Source organism: Zingiber officinale, chromosome 5A, assembly GCF_018446385.1.
Source record: "Zingiber officinale cultivar Zhangliang chromosome 5A, Zo_v1.1, whole genome shotgun sequence".
Classification (NCBI taxonomy): Eukaryota; Viridiplantae; Streptophyta; class Magnoliopsida; order Zingiberales; family Zingiberaceae; genus Zingiber; species Zingiber officinale.
In genome coordinates, this window is record NC_055994.1 from 110,585,800 (window position 1) to 110,606,600 (window position 20,801).

The 20,801-nt window shown below is 37.4% G+C and overlaps 1 long non-coding RNA gene across 1 annotated transcript; it reads right to left on the reverse strand.

The window, feature by feature from the left end:
• Window positions 1-5,642: 5,642 nt before the first annotated feature.
• On the reverse strand, window positions 5,643-20,408 carry LOC121983136. Its single transcript, XR_006112394.1, has 3 exons — window positions 20,259-20,408; window positions 5,955-6,006; window positions 5,643-5,862 (listed from the first exon to the last, which is right to left on the reverse strand). It is a non-coding gene; the product is annotated as an uncharacterized LOC121983136 (long non-coding RNA).
• Between the last annotated feature and the right edge of the window lie 393 nt (window positions 20,409-20,801).

A 20,801-nucleotide genomic window follows, 5' to 3' on the forward strand; every position in this document is an offset into this window, starting at 1 on the left:
CTTTTTGATGTGCATCAATCCAAATTCAAGTTAGGGTAATAACAGATAAATAAAAAAAATATTTTAAGTATAAAGTTTGCAATAAAAGAAATTACAACACTAAGTAAAAGATAAACTGATTTGAATTCAGAATTTGAAAAAAAAAATTTCTAACTCCCCCTACTCCCCCTAAACTTGTACATATTTCTCTCCCTTTGATCACATCAAAACATATGGAGATTTAAAAACTTAATTTAATAAAAAACAAGTAAAATAAATTTAAAACAATTTCCAACTTATGGAGTTTTTCAAAAATTGATAAACATTAAAAGCAATTATCTTTATTAATTTTACAAGTTTACCAGTTTGTCAATTAAATATCTAATTCAATAATCGACTTCCAGGCTGTGGCGAGGTACTAGACCTTCTTGGTTATTGGATCATTAACCACTTCTAGACAAAGCCTTTTAGAGAATTTAAACATTTAATCTTCTCTGAAAGCCTTAGAAAAGTGTTTAATCTAAGTAAGACTTTGGAACCCAATATAGGTTCCTTCCTATTAGGTTAACTAAGAATTTGGGGGTACATATTCTCCGAAAATTTTTCTAAGTTGACCTTGGTGATGTCTAATATACCAATTTAATTTACCATAAATTCTAAGTTTTGATTTTTGAAAGTTATTCAAGCATGCATAGTGATTTTTCAGTTTTTCGATTTCTATTTTTAATTTTCATTTTCTAATTTTAGATTATCATACAATTGTAGAGAACAGGCTTTTGGTAAATTTAATTTCAATTCAGTATTTTCCTTTTCTAGTTTAACTAGATCTTTAGAAAGACTTTTAATAAATTTAAAGGACTACTTGGGAGAAAGAGCATGTACCTTACTTACCTTAATTTCTGATGCTCCCCCTTCATCGTTGTTTTCTTCCTATGATCCTCCCCCTTCATCTATGTTCATCTCTGAGCTGGTCTCATCTTCTTCTTGATGGATTGCCGTTAGGGCAAGTCCGACGTAGGCTTCGACTTCAGATTCGAAGGAAGATGATCTATCCCATGTGGCCTTTAGACTCTTATGTTTGGAGGATATTGGTCTTTGGGACTTTTCTTTCACTTTGTCCTTTTTCTTTAATTTTGGGCAGTCATCCTTGATGTGCCCTTCTTCGTTGCAGTTGTAGCATCGGACCTTCTTTTTGTTTTGGTAATCTCTCTTTGTCTACGATTTAAAATTATTAGACTTAATAAATTTATTGAACTTTCTTACCATTAGGGTTGCTTCGTGATCGTCAATTGATTCTTCGGAGTCCGAATCATTAGTTCTTGCCTTCAGGGCAACGTTCTGACTCGGTCCTTTTTTTTTTCCTGCGCACCAAGATTTGTGTAATTCAAAAGTAGAAAAAAGACTTTCTAAAGTACTTACCTCAAGATCCTTGGATATATAGTAGGAGTCTACTATAGTTGTCTATTCGGGTGTTCTTGGAAACGCATTTAACGCATACCTTTGTACGTCCTGATTTGTTACCATTTCTCCGAGGTTTGTTAGTCTGGTGATCAGCTCCTTGATTCTTCCGTGTAGTTGTGCTACTGACTCTCCTTCTTCCATTCGGACGTGTGTCAGTTGATTTCGGAGCACGTCCCATCTCGCAAGCTTCGTTTTGGAAGTTCCTTAGTGTAGTTCCAAGAACTTCTCACAAAGTTCCTTTATTGACCCGTAGCTGCCGATTCGATTGACCTCCTAGGGCGGAAGAACGTTGAGCAGATGGAATTCTATTTTACCATTCGTCACGAAGTCGGCTTGCTCCTTCTTCGTCCACTGATATTCTTCTTTGTCTTTTGGAACTGTAAAACCATATTCCATTATTAAAAGAATTTTGAAATTTGTTTTGAAGAATACCTCCATTCGGCGTTTCCATTGTGCGAAGTCTCCCTCGAACATTGGTGGATGAATGCTTATTCCGGCTATCGTCTTGATCTTGATGCTTCAGTTGGTGGTTAGTCCTTCTGAGACAGTTGGGCTCTGATACCACTTGTTGGTGCAACGGCTAGGCCGGTGAGAGGGCGCAGTGTCTGTAAACAAAAAAAATAAAGCCTTTCCCTTCTTTCCAACCAATATTAGTAGCAGTGTCACAATTAAAATAAACTGAAATGAACAACTAATTAAAAAGAAAAGAGACAAATAGATTTGACTTGGTTACAACCTAGGTAGTTGTTAATCCAAGGCGGTTGCAAAGCTCTACTAGAAATATCTCCTTCTCTGTAGGCGGAGAAGCCTCTTACACTCTTTGAAAAGCTCAGAAAATCTCTAGGAAATGATTATAGTAGTTGTTCTAAAGTTGTTACTTTTTTACTAGGTCCAGGAGTCCTTTTATAGTCCCTGAAAAATTTTATCTACTGCTTGAGGGCACCTCCAAGGGGCTTGGAGCGCGCCTCCAAGGGGCTTGGAGGGTGCCTCCAGTGAAGCAGCGGATAAAGCTTTATCCTCTGGCAAAAGGCTACTAAGACTAGGTCGAGGGCGCCCTCAATAAGCATGGAGAGTGCCTCCCATACCTATTGAGGGTGCCTCCCATCCTTCATGGAGGGTGCCTCCCATACCTACGGAAGGCGCTCTCTGCCTGCAGCATATAAATAGCTCTAGCCTTCTTTTGGATCTTCCGCTGCTCCATTCGCTTGGGTGATTGTGGCCAACCGAAATAGGGTTCATCCGAACTCAATTTCTGGCCTTCTCCTCGAGCAGGCTTCCGCTCCAGCTTCTCGTCCCTCGAACGTCGCATACGTTCTTCTCGTCCACCGGTGTACTATTCCGCAGCCTTTTCGTCCCTTGGATGCACCGAGCCCGTCGGCTCCCTTCCCGTGCCATCTTTCTCGCTAGTTGCGTCTTCCGCTCGACTTCCTGTGCTCCTAAACTCCTGCACACTTAGACACAGGAATCAAAATCAAACATGACCCAATCTAACTTGGTTGATCACATCAAAACAACTACGGGGTCCAACAGCTACTGCTCCAAGATATCCGACTGTTGGCAGTAGACCAACACCAACACACGAGCATCCCATATTGGCATACTTTATGATTGTTAACTTTTAATTAAAGTTAATTGTTTTATTATTATTCAAAAGGTAGTGTAGTATGTTATATTGTCCTTCTTTTAATCTTGTACTCGATTCCTTTTTTTGGCGGTTTCGAAAAAGATTCATAATGGATTGGCCATCGATACGGTCTGAGGGATTGTGAGTCTTGGAGTAGGAGTCAATGAAAGTTCTGAACCAAGTAACTCTTCGTGTTTTGTTTTATTACTTCATTTAATTTCTAATTCCGTTGCACTTTGCACTCACCTTCTTTTTAGTTTCTAAAACGAAAAGTTTTTTAAATACACCACCTCTCCCCCTCCCCCCTCACATGCCTCGATTCTACACTCCAAACTTGTTTGGCCTTCCTCTACTCAACATCCAATCACTTTGCCCTCCAGGACTTTCTTCTGACTTGATGTCCGATCCTCACTGACCCATCATGTCCATCTTGGTAAATATTCATTCCACTAACCCATTTAGACTTAACAATCATTTAAATCTATGTTACCAGTTATCTTATTCAAGTTAGAATTCTGATCCTTTCATTTATTCTCCTAAGTGTGTTACCACTACATCACACTTGTATGTCGGCACCAAACTCTAGGGGTAAATTGGTCAATCTCTGTCACCAACTTTCTCTACAACTCTAGATGGCACGACACCAGGTTCTGTTAAGACCAAAATAATTCATATATTTCTACAGTGGTATGATATTATCTATGTTGGGTCTAAGCCCTCATGGTTTTATTTTTGGACTCTATCCAAAAGACCTCAACCGATGAAGATATCTTTAATTTTTTAAAACCATGATATTTATTCCATGTATTTCTAATGTGAGACTTTAATTGTATTCCCAATAATCCTCCCCTCAAACGAAAGACCACCATATATTCTCATGGTTGAGACCTCCCTGTAAGCATCTGATCATTGTTGACCTGCTCCGGGCATCCCCGCAAGCATTCGATCACTCTTGACCTGCTTTGTTCCTCCCGACAAATATTCAGTCACTCTTAACCTACTATGGGCCTCCCCTCAAGTATTCAATCATTCTTAACCGACTTTGGGCCTTCTCCCAACTTCATTCAAGACCACCCCACATGACATCTGGTCTAGACCATAGCTCTAATACCACTTGTTAGGACAAAAAGAATTCACATATCTCCACAATGGTATGATATTATCGTCTTTGAGTCTAAGCTCTCATGATTTTATTTTTGGGCTCTATACAAAAAGTCTCAACCAATAAAGATATCTTTCATCTTTTACATTTGTGATCTTTTTTATGTATTTTCAATGTGAGACTTTAATTGTATTCCTAACGGGTACACCGTCAACGTGAATGTGGTCGTCTTGGTTCCCACCACCAGATGCTCGTAGGCGAGCGCGCACACGTGGCCACTGGTGAGCATCTCGGCGGGCGACATGCCAGGCTACCTCCTTGAGTTCATGGCGCGTCCAGGAAGTCCCTTAGCTCCCCCAACTCCAACTATTGTGACCTCTTCGCGATAATGGCGTTGAGCCTCGTGCACAGCCTCTCGTGGGTTCACTCAAGTTTGTGGTCGGAGATGCTGGGGTTCCATTTTAGAATTTGGCAAGAAGGGATCTGGAGCATGCGTGATGAGGTCGAGCATCGTGGAGAATGAGATAGGCAGGTCCATCTTGAGCAAAGAAACCATGTAAGTGTGCTCCTTCAAGAAGGTGGAGGTCTCGTCTCCGTCTCGTCGCCAACTCCGTTGATGGTTGGGTATACTCAATAGCTTGAAGTTGATACTGAAGGTCATCTCTTCTAGTACGTCTATGGCAAGACAGAGGGTGAGGTCTGAGATCGGGACATCCTCGTGAAGGCAGTGAAAGACAGAGTCGGTGGCCAAGAAGCCGGCAATGTAGTGGTTCATGCACACTACAAAAAATCAGGCCTTTAATTTTGAGATGACTTTTAAAAAAAACCATCATAAATGTTTTTCGTGATGAATTTTGCGATGAAAAATTTTTCATCGTGAATAGCTTATCGCCAAATTCTTCTATGAATCATGTAAATTCATCAACAATATTGTGACATTTTATTTTCATCGCAAAATTGAAACTAATTTTTGGCCGAAAATAAAATTCATCGTACAATTCACAAAACATAAATCTATTATGAAAATTGGTTTTTGTCGCCAATCTATGATAAAAATTAGTTTTCATTACTGATTGGTGATGAAAAAGTTTTCGTAGCAAATTTGGTGACGAAAATTGATTCATCATCAATATGCGATGAAAATTAGTTTTCATCACAAATTGGAGGAAAACCATTTTTCATTGCAGATTGATGATGAAAATTAATTTTCTTCATAGATTTGTGATACACAGTATTTTTTGATAATTTTGCAATGAAAATTTTTATCGCAAAATGTAAATTTTTTAGCCAAAACCTGTCCATTTCTACATGTTATCGTGTATAGATTTCAAATTTGTTTTTAACACACACAATTGAAAATTCCAACACATCTTATACACAATGTAATAATCCAACAGATCATATTCAACATTCCAAACAAGTCATATATGATAAAATCAAAACAAACATATCCAAAATACAACTATACCAAAACAATCAAAACAAGCATAACACAACATATATGCATACTAGTCATCATATTCTAAACAACACAACATTCCAATATAACATTATCCAAGTTCAACAAGTTATCATATCCAAAACATAAATATCCATACCAAACGGTCTTAAAAGGATGAAAAAATAAAAAATAAAAAATCATCATCCTCTTCTGCCTCCGTAGACACTTCCTTTTCCTTCTATGCTTCTTATTTTCCTGCATTAAAAAATAAACAAACAAAAAGTATCATTTTTAACAAGAAAAAAAATCCTATAAACTAACACAAAACTTAATATGTAAATACTTACTTCCTCTGACGTGGATTTTCAATTTCCACCACCTTCCTTGGCCTCAGTAACCCTATTTGAAATAAATTAATAATACTAATCAAAAATAAAAAAAAGGAAGAATAAACTCAATAAAATAACAAATCTTCAAAAACACTCTGTCTGAGATAAATACCATTCATACACAATAATTTATGAAGAACCATCATCATCATCATCACTATCATCACCAGAACTAGGAGGAATCTGACTTGGAGCGAAGCCTAACTGAAGATGTCGCATTATGAAGTCCTGTTGCTAGCGTAATTCCCTCATTTCTTGATGCCTTTGTAATATTATCCCCTTCAAACTGCTAATCTCTTCGATTAAGTTTTCTATTTGTGCTCTTACTACTGGTAGGGTGGAAGAAGATGTATCAACAACTCTTTGGGTTATGCTCAAAGAACACGTTACCCGTATCTTTCCCCCTTTCGGTCCCCCGATCACCACCAACTATAAACTCATATTATTACCAACAAAGGGCTCAAATCCGTCAGTATCATCACTAGCACCCGAACTTCTTTGTGTTAACTCTAGCTCATCATGTTTATCCTATATTGTCATGAGAAAAATAAAATTATAATAACAATATTTTAGCAATGTATATAATATATAAAGAGAGAGCGGGTTCATAAATAATAGATCAAAGTTATAAATTAAGATCAAAGATTAATCCAAGTCTTAATTGTGTTAGCTCTATTCTCTCTCCAAGTCTTGTCTTTTTCTTTTAAATGTGTAGGTGAAAGTATCCATAAATAATGGCTCCTTCCCCATTTCTCTAGTCTAAAAAACACAGTTAGAAATAATGAAATAGTCTAAAATAGATTAAAAAATTATTGGAAGAATTAAAAAAGTTATCAATTTACGTATATGCTCATCGATATTGATAGAGCCTCCGATATATATCGTAGACAAGTCTCTATAATTATAAGCTTGATTTGTTCTATTCTGCTCACTCCTATGTTTACTCTCCTTGGTTTTCCAAAAAATGGAGATCCATGCCCAATTTTCATCGGTGTTGCTGGGTGACTTTTTTTCCCCTAGTGTTTGCATGATTAAGTACATGTCAGATGTGATCACCACATTTTTTTCTTAAAAATTCTTCTTATTTCGAACTCTCCACTCGGGTCCTAATTGAATGTCTATTGGAAATGAAAAAATAATAGATTATATATTCACTTTAATTTCATATATAAACTGAAGAGAATATACCTTATACTCGTGATATGGGTTAGGTTTAGAAGGTCCCTGGTGAAAAGAATAAAGGAGATAATAGAATCTAGGGGAGTAGGCCAGTATCGACGGAGATATACCTCAAGGGAGGTAAGTCAATATTGGTCGGGATAATACCTTAAGAAAAGATAGGCCAATATTGGTCGGGATAATACCTCAAGAAAGATAGGCCAATATTGGTCGGGATAAAGATAGGCCAATATTGGTCGGGATAATACCTTAAGAAAGATAGGTCAATATTGGTCGGGATAATACCTTAAGCAAGGTAGGTAAATATTGGTCGGGATAATACCTTAAGAAAGATAGGCTAATATCGGTCGGGTTTACACGTCTAAGATAACAAAACCAGGATTGTTCAAGGTGATATACCTGAACCCAGACTAATACTAATTGAGAATACATTATCGCCCGGATATAAGAAGAAGGCTCTATAAAGTTATAGTATCCTATTGAATGATTAGTTGAATGATAGTAATAAACCGACCGGACCTAGTCTAGGCTTAACTTCAGCCGATACAAGGCACTGCATCATGTTGGGTTGTCTATAGCATAATAAGGACAGGGCAAACAAGTAAGGTGACAAATATACTTCGATATAATTTATAAGACAGAGTAGGGCCAAATATTTCAGGAATATTCATAAATAGTTTATTGACGATATCTGTGGTGTGTGATTACATAGCAGGTTTTCTAAAAATGGCGGGAAGAATGCTTCTAGACTCTTCTGCAGGTACTAAATAATAAAGAGGGTACATCTGGGGTACGAAAAAGATTCCTTAAAAGCTACTTCTCCACAAGTACATAGCTGAGGTCATCTCATAACAAACTCTAACAAACCGAGGTCCACTTCATAACTACGGAGGTTATATGAAGTGGTATAAAAAGGGGAATCCTCTCCGTTGGCCAGGTAAGTTCACATCATTGCACACATTCATAACCCTAATTTTTCAACTATTGTTCATCTTCTTCCTCCTTCTTCCACACCGAGAGAGAGATCACTGACTTGAGCGTCGGAGGGCCTAGCCAGGGATTCCCACCCCGGTCTTAGGTCACTGACGGTAGTGTTGGTTGGTCTCTTGTGTGCAGGAAGCCTTGGGAGTTCCGAATCTGGGTGTTCTTCGATCGGATCTCTTCATCGCCATTGGTATCTTGCATCGAGAGGGCACTCTTGTGGCTTCATCTTCTTGGATCCGCTTTAGGTTTCTCGGATCGACATTCCATAGGTATTATTCTCCATCAGCAGTAGGTTTTTTCTCCTGGCTCTCCATTTTGTCCAGCTTCTCAGACAGGATCAAATTTGGCGCCGTCTGTGGGAACTTCACCTGAATCTGAGACTACAAGATGGAAGAGGCTGGAAAATCGAATTTACTCACTATTAGCCGTGAAGATCTAGATTTTCTTATTAATTCTCATGTACAAAAAGCTTTGCAACAACAACAACAACAACAACTTCAAGCTCATACTGGAGCTACTCTTTTAGTAGCTCATAATCTAGCAATTTCGACTACTGAGCACCGGAAAGGAAAGGAGCCAAAAGAAGAAGAACATGTATATTTCCCTCCGGCCACAACTTCCCCAACTAGGCATCCTCGAGCTTTCCTTCGCACTCCTTTGGAACAAGGAGGACGAAAGCCTATATTTCAAGAATCCTCTGGCGAAGCACCAGACAGAGAAAAGCGCAAAGTCAAGATGATAACTAGCGATAGCTCGCCGGAAAGAATCATTTCTCCATTCTCTCAAAGTGTACTGGATGATCCGCTTCCTAAGAGGTATCAAAATCTTCAGATCAGTGAGTACACTGGGACTACAGATCTGGAAGATCATTTGTTAAAATTTGAGAATGTAGCATTATTATAACAATTTTCTGACGGAGTGAAGTGCCGGATGTTCCTTACAACACCTCGGGTTTACATCTATTTTGATTCTCAGTTAGCAGCCCAACAATTATCAGGTCCAGTTTCAAGAAGTAAATATACAAAAAGTTCCTCAATCTGAGAATCAAGTAGCAGATGAATTAGCTAAATTGGCCTCTGCTATAACACCATGGAGCCTGGATCAACCGGTTGAGTAGACATTGTTAGTATCTTGTATTGAAAGACAGGCTGATGTAAAGATACAAGGTGACTGGAGGGCAAAATCATATTATAATTGTAGTAAGGTATTCATCCAATTGATGTAGAACAAGCAAGGATATTTAAGAAGAGAGCTGCTCAATATACTATGATAGGGGAATAGTTATATAAAAGGGCTTTCTCTAGACCTTTACTTAAATGTATTGGAACAGAAGATATACAATATATCTTGCAAGAGGTTCATCAGGGGTCATGTGGCAGTCATATAGGAGGAATGTCCTTAGCCCGCAGAATTTTATTAACAGGATATTTATGGCCTATTTTACATGAAGATGCTACTAAATTTGTAAGAATTTGTATTTCTTGTCAGAAACATCAGAATATTTCACACCATCCTACACAATTGTTAAGAACCTCTATAGTTTCTTGTCCCTTTGATCAATGGGGCATGGATATAGTTGGTCCATTTCTTATGGCAACTGCAGAAAGAAGATTTTTTATTAGTAGCAGTGGATTATTTCTCTGAATGGGTAGAAGCAGAACCTTTAGCTCGGATTACTGAAGATGCAGTTATTAAATTCATATGGAAAAATATTGTATGCAGATTTGGTATTCCTCACAAATTAGTTTCTGATAATGGAAGGCAGTTTCAAGGAGACAGAATCCTAAACTGGTGCAAAAGCTACGACATTACTCAAGCATTTACCTCTGTGACATATCCACATAGTAATGGGCAAGCAGAAGTAACTAACAGAGAAATTATAAGGGGCCTAAAAATCAAACTAGATCATGTTGGTGGCAGTTGGGTAGATGAGCTACCTAGTGTACTACACCCTGAGAAGCTACAGGGATCACTCCTTTCCAACTGGTTTATGGGGGAGAAGCTGTCATTCCTATAGAGGTAGGCGTAGAATCTGACAGAAAACAACTATATGACGATGATAATGCGGGTCGACGACTTATGGAACTAGATCTGATAGAAGAAATTAGAGACAAAGCTGCAACTCGTCCCAGATCATACCGACAACGAATGAAGCAAAATTATAATAGGAGAGTCATCCCAAGATTCTTTCAGGTGGGAGATCTAGTATGGAAACGTGTCAAGCCGGCTGGGGATGTTAACAAATTGGCACCACAAAAGGGGGGACCCTACAAGGTAGTAGAAAAACTTGCATCGGGTTCATATTATCTCCAAGATGCAGAAGGAAGAATTCTTGAGTGTCCATGGAGTGCAAATCATTTACAGCCCTATCATACTTAACAAGCTTATATTGCCTGAGAAATATAAATATCCTTGAATGAGAGAATTAATTCCTCCCCAGTATATTCCAATCACCTAAGCAAGCGAAGCTTAGCATGTCCAAGGGAACAAATCGAATTTATTTTAAGCAAGTTCCCTCCATTCGGTTCTGCAAAAAGATGATAAGTATGCTTGCAATTTATGTACTTCATATAATTTTGTGAATACAGTGCAAGCAGGCCAAATATCGCCCGAAAAATAGAACATGGTTTAAACAACATGATGATCACCGGGCATTATTCCTCTCAAGCATAATTGGGGGCTTTTAAGGAGGAACCGACCAGGCTTCCTTAAGGATTCTCAAAGACGTTAAAACCATCACAAGGTTGGTGCAAGCATTTTAGTTTCCCTCAAATAACAGTCGATCGGGAAATCTCTTGAAGTAACCCGGACGGGCCTTCTTGAGAGGAACTGGAGACTTTAAACTATCATAAAAGCATAGTCGATCGGGAAATCTCATGAAGTAACTCGGACGGGTCTTCATGGGTGGAACCGGAGACTTTAAACTATCATAAAAGCATAGTCGATCGGGAAATCTCATGAAGTAACTTGGATGGGTCTTCATGGGTGGAACCGGAGACTTTAAACTATCATAAAAGCATAGTCGATCGGGAAATCTCTTGAAGTAACCCGGACAGGTCTTCTTGGGAGGAACCGGAGACTTTAAACTATCATAAACATAGTCGATCGAGAAATCTCTTGAAGTAACCCGGATGGATCTTCTTGGGAGGAACCGGAGACTTTAAACTATCATAAACATAGTTGATTGGGAAATCGCATGAAGTAACTCGGACGGGTCTTCGTGGGAGGAACCGGAGACTTTAAACTATCATAAAAGTACAATCGATCGGGAAATCTCATGAAGTAACTCGGACGGGTCTTCATGGGTGGAACCGGAGACTTTAAACTATCATAAACATAGTCGATCGAGAAATCTCTTGAAGTAACCCGGACGGGTCTTCTTGGGAGGAACCGGAGACTTTAAACTATCATAAGCATAGTCGATCGGGAAATCGCATGAAGTAACTCGGACGGGTCTTCGTGGGAGGAACCGGAGACTTTAAACTATCATAAAAGCACAGTCGATCGGGAAATCTCATGAAGTAACTCGGACGAGTCTTCATGGGTGGAACCGGAGACTTTAAACTATCATAAAAGCACAGTCGATCGGGCTTGAAGTAACCCGGACGGGTCTTCTTGGGAGGAACCGAAGACTTTAAACTATCATAAAAGCATAGTCGATCGGGAAATCTCTTGAAGTAACTCGGACGGGTCTTCTTGGGAGGAACCAGAGACTTTAAACTATCATAAAAGCATAGTCGATCGGGAAATCTCTTGAAGTAACCCGGACGGGTCTTCTTGGGAGGAACCGGAGACTTTAAACTATCATAAACACAGTCGATCGAGAAATCTCCTGAAGTAACCCGGACGGGTCTTCTTGATAGAAATCGGAGACTTTAAACTATCATTAGCAAAGTCATGCAGGGTTGAGTACCTGATCAAAATATAATAGAGCACATGACTCTATTGACTCAAATTAATCAGGATTATACGCCCGGCCAAAGGTTGATGAAATTCTTCATATTAAATCATTCGGGATTATATACCTGGCCTAGATTCAAAGTCATCTGGATTTCTTTATAAAGATCACTCGGTATTACATTCCCGACCAAGATTCAAAATTCAAAGGGAATTCTTTATATATATAATCCTTCAAAATTACATTCCCCATCAGAAGTTATAACCATATGAAGTTCTTTATCTAAAATCGCTCGGGATTGTACGCCCGACCAAGAACACATAAATCCTATGGAGTTCTTCATATAAAGATTGTTCAAGGTTACACATCCCTCGGAAGCATTGAGGCCTTTGGAATTCTTTATATACAATCGTTCCTGAATAAAGACCAAGAAGTTTATGGAAAGTCTTACTGTTCCAGATCATATGATCAATTAAGATACCACAAATAGAGGAGTTTGTCAAAACAGTGCCTAACTTTGAGAAATAAGAAATAATTATTGAACAGGATAGTACTTATTCTTAGCTCTCATGATTACTTCAAAGGGAGCCGTAGCAAAGATAGTACTTATTCTCATCTCTCACGAACATCTCAAAGGAAGCAGCAGCAAGATAACAAAGGTCAGGAAAGCAGGTAAGTACAAATTTTTACAAAAATGCAAGTATTTAATTACAAGTCTTTTATGAATACATAATCATGCTTACTCAAAATTGCTTGTCAAGTTTTTGGGCAATTCCTGATTAAATCTACGACGGTTTATTAATAGAGAGAGGGGTTCTCGAGATAGATAACCACCTTCCCTTAATTGTTGAATAACCCCTGTCACGGAATGATTTAAAGTCCCTATTATACGGCGGAGATATTCATCATTAAACTTCGAAGACCTCAGATAGGCGAAACGCCTGTCCTCCCATCGATCTTCCTCATGCTCCTTATAACTCTGAAATTCAGCTTGTAGTTTAGTATTTTCATCTTTGAAAGTGTCTCTTTCCAATTTAAGCTGTTCTAGTTCTTTTTGGAGTGAGGATATCCCTGCATCCTGAGCCTTTCTTTGTTCTTTCTCTTGTAGAAGAGTAAATTCTTTTGATGATAAATCTTGAACCTGCTCAGAAAGAAAAATATTGTGAAGCCTCTCTACTTTCTCTAAGACAATATTTTTATGAGAAACATCCGAAATAGCTTTGTCCTTCAAAGTAGTTTCCACCTGGAGGCTGGAGTTTAACCGATCCACTTGTAACTCCAAGGTTTTCCTCTCAAGCTCTTTGTTTTCTAATAATTGGTGTCGATGCTGCAGTTCTTTCTTCAGAGCTTCCAATTGTTGATTTTGTAAGGCTATTTTTCTCGTAATTGAGGGAGATCATTGTGGGAAGGAGGAAGAATAGCTTTCAAAGCTTCTATTTGGGCCCTTAATTTACTATTATCCCTTTCCAGAGCAATGAGCAGCTGGTCTAAATAAAGACTTGAGGCAAGGAATTAAACAAAATAATAATGCGGTTAGAGAAAGTGATAAGAAGTTAATAACATATAATTAAAAACACTTACAACAACAGCTTGACGACTGTGACTCCTCGTCGTGCGACAAATCGAATCATGTAAGGGTGGGTGACGCCTCGTCGTGCGCCTCCAACATTTTATTACCGTCGAAAAACCAATCATAATCAAGGAAGTTCTAGAAAAAGTGCGCAGTTTACCAAGTGTAATAAAGAAAGATGGGAGAAGAATAAGAAAAATAAAAACTCATGTCTAATCAGTCGGTTGACACCTCCTTCGACTAGACTTGGAGGGAAGGCTAGTGATATGGGTTAGGTTTAGCGGGTCCCTGGTGAAAAGAATAAAGGAGATAATAGAATCTAGGGGAGTAGGCCAGTATCGACCGAGATATACCTCAAGGGAGGTAGGTCAATATTGGTCGGGATAATACCTTAAGAAAGATATGTCAATATTGGTCGGGATAATACCTTAAGAAAGATAGGCCAATATTGGTCAGGATAATACCTCAAGAAAGATAAGCCAATATTGGTCGGGATAATACCTTAAGAAAGATATGTCAATATTGGTCGGGATAATACCTTAAGCAAGGTAGGCCAATATTGGTCGGGATAATACCTTAAGAAAGATATGCTAATATCGGTCGGGTTTACACGTCTAAGATAACAAAACCAGGATTGTTCAAGGTGATATACCTGAACCCAGACTAATACTAATTGAGAATACATTATCGCCCGGATATAAGAAGAAGGCTCTATAAAGTTATAGTATCCTATTGAATGATTAGTTGAATGATAGTAATAAACCGACCGGACCTAGTCTAGGCTTAACTTCAGCCGATACAAGGCACTGCATCATGTTGGGTTGTCTATAGCATAATAAGGACAGGGCAAACAAGTAAGGGTGACAAATATACTTCGATATAATTTATAAGACAGAGTAGGGCCAAATATTTCAGGAATATTCATAAATAGTTTATTGACGATATCTGTGGTGTGTGATTACATAGCAGGTTTGCTAAAAATGGCGGGAAAATGCTTCTAGACTCTTCTGCAGGTACTAAATAATAAAGAGAGTACATCTGGGGTACGAAAAAGATTCCTTAAAAGCTACTTCTCCACAAGTACATAGCTGAGGTCATCTTATAACAAACTCTAACAAACCGAGGTCCACTTCATGACTACGGAGGTTATATGAAGTGGTTTAAAAAGGGGAATCCTCTCCGTTGGCCAGGTAAGTTCACATCATTGCGCACATTCATAACCCTAATTTTTCAACTATTGTTCATCTTCTTCCTCCTTCTTCCACACTGAGAGAGAGATCACTGACTTGAGCGTCAGAGGGCCTAGCCAGGGATTCCCACCCCGGTCTTAGGTCACTGACGGTAGTGTTGGTTGGTCTCTTGTGCGCAGGAAGCCTTGGGAGTTCCGAATCTGGGTGTTCTTCGATCGGATCTCTTCATCGCCATTGGTATCTTGCATCGAGAGGGCACTCTTGTGGCTTCATCTTCTTGGATCCGCTTTAGGTTTCTCGGATCGGCATTCCATAGGTATTATTCTCCATCAACAATAGGTTTTTTCTCCTAGCTCTCCGTTTTGTCTAGCTTCTCAGATAGGATCAACTCGTTTCACCATAGCTCTTTTTTTTGGGTATTGGAGTACTTGAATATGTCATTGATGCCCTTCCCCAATGGTTATTCACTATTCTAATAATCTCATGAATAACCCATACAAAATTTGCAAATCTATCATAAAGTTATTAACAAATAATGTTAAATAATTAAGATAGTTGAAAAAATAAAATATTTTATAGTACTTACGAATCTTCAAGCAGGACTATAGACTCTCGAGTGTCTTGCGCCTCAGCAACTAAGTGTCTGGCTGAAGGAACTTGCATGGGTATTAGCTAATGTACTGATGAAGATATTGGCGATGGTGAATGAGAAGGTGCTGGCGAATGTACATGGGAATGTCCTACACTTGAAGGGGGAGTAGGTACAGTGCTAGGTGATGAAGCAAATTGGCCAATAATAGTCCTTCTATGCCCACCATGTCGAGACTATCAACCAAAATTATTAGGATAAAGTAAATAAAAATTTCATGCATAGTGAATAACATGAAAAAACTTACCATATTTGCTAACAAATCAAAGAGTGCGCGAAATAATACACCAAGATATAACTTCTAATGATCTATAGGAAAAAATACAGTGCATTAATAGATAAAATATATAAATATAAGAATGAGACAGTATATAAACAATTAATTGAGCTATGAGTTTTGTAAATTTGCAGATTAAAATTTACTCATAAATGTAATATTATCATATATGAAAATAGAATATCATATTTTTGTTATATTAAGATAAGAAAGCATACTCATCATCAAAAATCAAAGTTCTCATTGTTATTGTCATTCTCATCTTCATCATCATCATCATCATCATCATCATCATCATTCTCATAAATTTTACTTGCATTTACATTTATCACTACTTTGATTGGATCTCGTAACATTAGAATAATATATTCCTTAGTCTGAAATATGTTTGCAACTTCCTCTTGTTGATATGTAATGTCGTCCAACCGTTCCTAAATTTTTTTTTCCATGATTTTATTTTATAAGCAGCCCACCAATTAATTTTATCATGTTTCAAACTAGGATATGAAGTATAAAATACTTGAATCGCTTGTTATGCCAACACAAATAGTTCATATCTCTTATACAATCTCTTATTATTTATTTCAATCAAATTATATCATGGATGCACCTTCATCCGTCTAATAGGGTTAAAGCAATGACACATAAATAGGATAACTCGTATTTCTAGGCTAGGGTATTCTACCTCTATAATTTCATCGAGCAAACTATAAAAATCATTGCTTCTACCTCTATCATTGGATGATTGAACATAAATCTCACTATTCATTGTAGTCTTTCCCATTCTATATTCTTGAGTATAAAAATTATATTCATTTATGAAACATGTTGGTTAAGTGTGTACCAATACTTTTAGACAACATGACAAATAGAAAAGCAATTCTTTCTCAAGGTGAGTTTGATTATCATGAACTTAAAGTTAAATAAATATATTTAAAAGCCTACATATGCGTAAACCAAATTTAGATTGTCTATTTATATATGATTTGAACCATGGTACAAATTCTTCATCGCAAAAGTGATAAAACTCTTATGTCAACATTTCAAAATATAAGTTTTAGAAAATCCTACCATAAAAAAATAAATTATAACACAAATAATTTACAACAAAAGAAATACAAAAAATAGAAAATATATACGAGCTCATAATATGATAATGCTTCTAGATAATTTAATAAAATATATCTGGGTTGTCAGCTATTCTTGACCAGTTAAGTATCTCTTCTTACATGGTACACTTGGTCAACCAAGATAGTTAAAAAATTAAAAATTAGTTCAAATTAGGATCAATAAGACCCTCAGCATTTCTTCCTGCTCTATGCCTTTTGTTCTAAACGTGAGGCTCAAAATAATACAGTGCAAAAGTTGTTATTTCCTCCACGATGTATGCATTAACAATAGAGGCTTCAACCTGTGCCTTATTTTTGAATTTTTTTTTTCTTCAAATGATGTAGGAATCTGATTGTAATAAAACAAATTATATTAGATATTAATATATAATAAAATTTGTCAATTTTTATGCATGAATAATGAATTATAACATTTGAAAATTTTACCTTTCAAATGGATACATCCATCGTTGTGTCCCAATCCATGTCGAAAAAGACCTCCATCTTCATCATCCAATAGGAGATGTCCCATAAGCTTCCTCCTTTATACTTCGGAGGTTCAATCAAGTCGATCATCTTCTTGATGTTACTCTTCTCGACAGTTAGTCCGGTGAAGTGCAACCTTGCTCTGATACCACTTGTAGGTGAATCGGTGCCCGGCTAGAAGGGGGGTTGAATAGATGTTGCCCCCAATCACTTTCCTACGTATTTGTTAGTATAGTGGAATATAAAGAATACAAATACGAATACTAAAGGTTAAAGACAAGAAAGAAAACAAGCAAACCACTACACGTTGATGTAACGTGGTTCAGAGATAAAGCTCCTACTCCACGGCTATCCGTAAAGTGGGCGATCCGTCGGTGGATGACTCCTCGGAAAACCTCCGGCTAGCTCACATAGCTCCTTGTGGGTGGAGAAATCACACCACAACTCTCACAAGAACTCTCGAGACACTAGGACACTTGGAAGACTACTAATAGGGTTATCCACCACTATTTCAGCTACCTTAAACAAGCTCCAAAGTTTTGGTTATATAGGTCACAGGTTGAAAAGCTCCGCCTACCAATCGACTGACACTTCCATCAGTCGACTGCTCTTTGTGGAAATTTGACCTTTACAGCCCAACGGCTCGATACTAGTCAACTGGTGGAAGTACCAGTTGACTGATCCACACTGGTCGAGCGAACAGAGGTATTCTATTCACTACCAGTCGACTGATATAGTAACTGCTACAATAAAACCCTAAACCTAGGATTTTACTCTGAATATAATCTCTCATGCACTCGTCCTCTCACAACTCACTTGACTCTTCTTCACAACCTTGACCTTGCCTTCAAGCCTACTTCCTTTGGCTCTTGTCCCTCGGATGCATCCAAGCATGCGGCCTGTCCCAATGTCATCCTTCGTGTATACCTCGAAGTCGTTTCCCTCAGCTCTTGTCCTTGCTGCCTTGTCCACGGCCCCTCGAATGCTCCATCCTTCACTGGACTTAAAGTCATCAAACTGAGTCATATGTGTATCCTGCAAACCTGAACACTCACATACACATATCAAATACAAAGGTAAACCTAACTTAAACCCTTTGCCCAAACATCAAAACACATGGTCACACGGACCATTGGGATTGCTCCAACATGATTCTCAACTATGATGTCCGGGATCGAATTGGTCATCCCAAGATTAGTTGGTTTGGATTATTTGGTTTCCAATAAAAAATTAATAAAGTTAAGTGGCAAAATGAAAATCATTTGAGGTGAGTTTGCATTCCTCTTTGCAGCTCTGGGAGCTATACTACAACAACAACAACAATAACAACAACAACAATAACCGAGGATGTTGTGCAAAGTCAATGAAGCATCACCATTCATGCCTTGGAAAATTTTATTTTCTTATTTCAAAATAAATGCGTCAAATTGTTTGTTTAATAAATTAAATTATTTGAGTGAGCTCCAGTGAGCATCTCATAGCTGGCAAGCATTTCATTAATTTCTAAGACATGGTTGCCATCAACAAAATTAAAAGATATTGTGAAACATATCGTACTTGTAACACTCACTCAGTAGTGCCCTTTTCAGCCCAAGTGAAAAGAGTCAGGGACGGATCTAGGAATTTAAGTTAGGGGAGGCTTGAAGTTAATATAATAAATTATATGTCATAAAAATATAATAGATTATATATATGTATAACAAAAAAAGTCATTACATTTTTCTATTCAACAAAGTTGTGCTCTACGAGATTTTAAAACATAAAATTCATCTATAAAAGAATCTACAACTATATCCTTAATTAAATCTCATTCAATATAGAGTGCTAAACAATCTTCAAGAAAATCATTTGTACATCTATATTCGATTTTTCTCTTTTTCCTCTTTAGATTGGACATGCATCACATTATCAATATGTTGTGAGGGTCTCATCAAATTTTCAGCCTTTCTTTCACACATAGTATGAGGTGAAGAAGTTGCAGAACCAATATGGGCAAGAAATGCACATGTTTTTCCTTGGTTTACCCGTTTCCAATTGTCAAATCCTTCATTTAACTAGTGTTGAGATATTAGATGAATTAACATCATTCAGGAAACAAAAACAATAAAAGCAATATGCCTTATTTGTTGAAGGCGAATACTCTAACGAATGAAATTTCTAAAATCATTTTTTTTTTAAAATCGACAATTCTGACTTCCAAATTTTGTAGCCTGATACTCCAACATATCTGGTTGATAAGGCCTCATCTTTAGATATGAACGTCTTATCTCATCTCGTACATTGATATGATATTCATATATCTATTTTCTTTTTTCCAAATCTCATTCAATACAAATAGAGGATGATTAATGGTCATCGCTTGAAGAGGAAATTGAAGGAATTTGGACACTAAGAATCGGAAGACTTTCACTAGATTGATGTTGCCTTGTAGGGACGGTTGGAATTAAAGTGCTTTCACTTGTTTCACGATCTCTTTTTTTTAAGTAAGAGGCTATCGTTTTTCCTTTCTTCACAATAGATTGGTGTTCCATTGTAAAATAATTCAAATTATATCCTTAAATAAATAATGAAATAACAATAGAATAAATAAACAATTAAGAATAGTAGTAGACATGCTAATAAAATAGACAAAATCAAAATCAAGTGATTAATCACATAAAACCAAGACAAGGCATAATGCCACATCTAAATATCTAATTTATGTGGCCAAGGAAAAAAAAGATTAGTTATTATTCCAGGCTCTAAATCTTATTGCATCCTAAATATCTATCCATGAAAAGAGACAACCACCGAACCACGTATCCTATGATCATCTGAAACCGGTGTAACTATGAAATCACGAAGAAAAACGAGGACAAGAAAGTGGACACTTTTAAAATTCGATTAAGATGAAAATGAAAACAGAGAAATTAGGGTTAACCTTTCTTCCGCTGCCAATGATGGTAGACGCTGGCACTTCCAAGATCCGGGCCCTTCGTGGCTTCACTGATTCCTGCTGACTCAATGGAGGGTTTAATCATCGATTTGTAGAGATGTGCAGCACTGCAGGATCTGCACCAAGCCAGCAACCCAAAATTAATTAAACTCACATTATATCTCTCCCTAAAAATAAATTTTAGATGGGGCAATAAGGCTGGACTATAGCCCAGTATAGCCCCAGTGAAGATTCGTCTCTGAAAAGAATATTAAAGCACCTCTACAGTGGTGATACAATGATAAAATACTCAAAAGGAGTATTCATAAGTTGCATTTCAAATTCACTCAATAGACAAACTAAGAGCAAGGTCATCTACATTTAAAAATTAATCGATCAAAATCTAAACATTTAGATTATTAAAGTAATTAAGAGACTCTAGTCAATTGAAGTGATGGTCTATGTCTTAACTAATATGAACTTAACCTCTCCCTGGAGCTTCGCAAAAATCACAAATGATGTATTTAAAATCCTTTAACAATCCTATCA